Here is a 4,427-nt window from a genome sequence, read left to right as displayed (position 1 = left end):
CGGAATCGCTTCCCATGGCAGTTCCCAGAGAATTGATTAGCGCTTGGCTCGTTAGCCCAATAGCAACTGATGGCTCTAAAGAGCTCCGCCGCCGTTCCTGCACAGCGCAGTGCACAGCAGCGGTGCCGGGGATGGATTTACTCAGCACGCAGCACAGCGTGCCACAGGAGGGGCAGGGATTAAAGGGTGGCGGGGTTGGAGGGAGCAGGGCAGCTCAGCAGCACCCATGTGCAAACCCCTCCCTGGCTGCTCCAGCCCTATCAGCCCTGCAGGTCTCTGCCACATGGGCAGCAGAGCTTGGTCCTGTCCCAGAGGAGAACACCCAGAACCTGTGCCTTTGGCTCAGCTTTCTCCTTGTGTGGGGCCAAAAAAGGGACCCACAGACTCAGAGTTTGGGCCACCGCTAGAATGACCGACAAGCCCCAGGGCCCAGGAGGGGCTTTGGATCCATGGAGGGCCGGCTCGGAGGTGTGACACCTGCTCCGGAGTTATGGCGAGTTCCCGTGGCACCCTGTCCTGCTATGTAGATTGTTCAGGTCTGACTGGCCCCTTGGCCCTCCTCCCTGTTTTATGTATTATTCCTTGAGTATGTATTATCCCTCATCAATATTAACGTCTTCTGGAAAGTTCCCTGTTACTCAACGCCCCATTGGTCCCCCTCTCCCTCATCCCTCCCTTCTTCTCCCCTACTGGATTGTTGGCTGTCAATTCATATCCTCCCCTCAGCCCCCTTCTGACTTGCTGCCCACTCTCCTATAAAGCCCTGGAACCCTTGTCACTCGGCATCTCTTGTCCCTGGAATAAAGCATCTCGTGTCCCCCCTCGAATAAGCCGTGCTGGAACCTATACAAGAGACCCCTCTCGTGCTCTTTATCTGAGATCAGCACTGGATTACTTGCCTGCTTGTGCCCATCACTGCAGTGGCTGCCAAGGGTGTGTGTGTGGAGGCCCAACAGCCCCTCCTGAGCACTCTGTGCGGGGATCAGCACCCCCGAGGTAGCTTGGTCCCTGCGGGCGCTCGGGGAGAGCAGCGCTGCTTCCTGCACCGAGCACAGCGGGCTGCGTCATCAGACAAGTCCTTTCTAAACAGGTTCATGTACTTAAAGTGGTTTAAAGCTTGAGTGCTTCATACAGGATCACAGAGTCCTTGAATTATTTAGTTCGGAAAAGCCCTCCCAGCCCATCCAGTCCCAGCTGTGCCCAATGCCCACCTTGTCCCCAGCCCAGAGCTCTGAGTGCCACCTCCAGGAATTCCTTGGGCACCTCCAGGGATGGGCACTCCAAAGCTCCCTGGGCAGCCCCTGCCAAGGCCTGAGCACCCTTTCCATGGGGAAATTCCTGCTGCTGTCCAACTTACACACCGCAGTTCCTGTTACACGCTCACCGTGCACAGAAAACAAAACACTTTGCGAGTGTTTCCATCTGAAAACCTTAAATCAAGCCACAACCATTTGGAACAACTCTACGTTTTCATCTCCCCCATGGAAAATTCTCTCTAATAAGGAAAGCAAGAGGAGAGCGAAAATCAAGAACTGCCCAACCTCAGAGCTCACTCCCATGGAGGGGAGGCTCGAGTGCCTCACAACCAGGCCCAACAGGGAAGGAGTGAACGCTCCGGAGAAAAGGCTCCGAGGCAGAAACACATCAAAACTGTGAAAAACGAGCTGCACTCTCCTGTGAGAATTTAAAGGGTTTAATAGAGAGACAAGAAGAGACGCATAAAATAAAGCAAAGGGATAACGGCCGGGTGCCTTGGCGCTCTGCCAAGAGCACGCCTGATGCCCGAGGTGAGTCCTTTTTATACCATTTTTACTGTCTGTTCTCTACTCATATTCAAACTTTTCAGGAGCTGTTCTGCATGGCCACTCCTTGGTTCCGCCTTTTTAGAGCATGCGTATTCTTCTGCCTCGCGGTTTTATTTCTTTTGATTCTTGGGCCTGGGCTCGCTAGGTGAGAGTTGATAGTAGAGTGGGCCTCTTAATTCTCCAGTCAGGGCTGATTGCAGCTTTGGGCCTCTTTGCCCCCCGGGCAGAGCGGTGATAGTGGCTCTTGGGCCTCATCCTCTGTTCCCTTGGAAGTTATCTTACCCGCTCACACTTGCTAAATTCTTGCTAAAAAGAAAGAAAACTACATCCACACAGCAAAAGCATTTCCAACATTATATAATATCTACCTTAATACTCGCGAGAAGCCAATATTACAATATATGTTTATAACAACACCTTATCCACAGAGCTGGCAGGGCACAAATCCCCATGGCACAGCCGGCAGATGAGCATTGTGGGACCCTTCCACCTTCAGATTTTCTGTTCTGTTCTATCCTGCTCTGGTTTGCTCTTGCGGGGGAGCTCCCAGCAGGGACAGGCGCTTGTCCAGAGAGGGCTCGGCGAGAGCACCGCAAGGCCCCGGGCTGGGAGGGGAGCGATGGGGCAGCACACACAGCAGCTCCTGAGCCGGGGCCAGAAACGCCTCCAGAGCGGGAGAGGAGCCCAAGGGTGCGACCGGGAGAGAAGGAAAAGCACGAAGGACACGCCAGGCCCCCACGGGGAGCGGTGCCCGCAGCCGGTCATACCCTCAAAGGCATGAAAAGGCCGGGCTGGGGCTGTGCCTTTGTCTTTTTGCTAAAAGCTTAACGAGAACAACTTCGGGGCTGGCCCTGATGAGCCGGGCCCCGGGAGCCGGGCTGCTAATGAAGCCGGGAGCTGGAAGTGCTAATTGGGTGAGGGACCAGCGGGATGGGGTGTTGCTGGGAGCGATTCAACAGCAAACACGGCATCAAAGGAGCGAGGAAAACTCCTCCGGCAGAGCCCAGACCTTGGGTTAAATGTTTCTCTAAACGACACCTCCCGCGGGCTCGGAAATCCCGACCTTTCGCGGCCCTTCAGCCCTGCTCTAGGAAAACTTTAATTACACGAGGAGCGAGCACAGGGACAAAGACCTTGGTGAAGGAGAGACGAGTGTCGGGTGCATCCTTCATCGCCGTTTACATGAAAAGGGGAACCAGCAGGAACAAAGGGGCTGAGGGTTTGTCTGCTGGAGCTGAATTAATGCAGCGGTGGCAGCAGCTCCCTCCGGGCCCGGAGAGCTCCCGGCCCTTGGTGAGCCCTTGCTAAAGCGCCTGATGGGATTTGGCTGCTGCTGGCTGATTAACCGGCGAGAGATAACGAGCGGCAGAGCTTGAAACACCCCGCAAGACGCGACCCAGGAAAGCAGGACAGGCCACCCTTTTCCCTACCAAAATCCATCAGAACACCAGGGTATCCTAAGGCTCACTGCTGCAGTTATGACCATTAAAATATTGACTTTAAAAAATAGACTGAAATTCACATTCGATTTAATTCCATTGTTCTCATTCCTCTCGAAGAATCAGAGTTTATTTATTTGGAAAATTAGCCTTCTGCATATCAGCCTTATTTATTCTGAAGAATATCCCTGATTCCTTTGCAAATAAGTTTATTGAAAAATATCCCTTATTCCTCTGTAAATGTGTTTAATATCGAAAATGCATTTTCAATCATTAAATCAGGAGACTGTTAAAATATCAGTGGAATTCCAAGACAGATTGTATCAGGGAAAAATTAGGTTTCCGTAATTGTTAATATCCTTAGCTGTAAATAACATCTCATTTTGGAGCAATTGCTTTATGAGTCTCTAAGTCTTATTTAATTAATGAGTACACTTTGCATCAGTGACAAACTACACATTCAGCAGAATTAAAGATGCACATTCTGTTAGGGGAGCATTAAGTGCAGTTTTATCAGGGATTTAATGAATTACAGCAATATTCTAATATGAAAAACTCCAAGGGGGCATCGGCTGTGACACGAGGGCATTTTTAAATCAGGGCATGCAGCTTTCTTAGGGCCTTACAGGACAAGTGGTGCCTACTTTTGCTTTTTAAAGCCAAAAAATGCTTTGTGTTCCCAAGCCAAGGTGGAGCAGGGTGAGCCCCAGGAGGCCTCTCCCGAGGAGGGCACAAGAAGTGGAACTGATGTCATGTTCTGAGCCTGCTCTGGTGTCCCTCCCCTCCACCTGTGTCCCAAAGGCAATGAAAAAGGGCTGAAAAATGCAGACGGAGAGGGCTGGGAGCAGGGAGGGGCAGCAGCAAGGAGGAAAGTGAGGGAGGGTATCAAAGGAGGGGTGAGGGATTTGCACAAATCAAAGCGGGGCCCCCAGTCAAGAGGGGATCACTTACAGGGAGCTCTTGGAGTCAGGATCAATGATCCAGCTTTAATTAAGGGCCTTTGAACAGCTCGGGGGCTCAGCCTTGAACAGAGAGCCACGGATGTGTGTTCATGTCCCTCAGGGAATGTGTGTCCATCATCTCCCCCAAGGAATGTGAGTCCATCATCTCCCTCAGAAAATGTGTGTCCATCTCCCTCAGGGAACGTGTGTCCATCATCTCCCCCAAGGAATGTGTGTCCATC

The sequence above is a fragment of the Corvus kubaryi genome, unplaced genomic scaffold, assembly GCF_017639235.1.
Source record: "Corvus kubaryi isolate FWS band 111438036 unplaced genomic scaffold, C.kubaryi_AGA036_p1.0 66, whole genome shotgun sequence".
Lineage (NCBI taxonomy): Eukaryota > Metazoa > Chordata > Aves > Passeriformes > Corvidae > Corvus > Corvus kubaryi.
Note: the sequence above shows the minus strand (reverse complement) of the source record.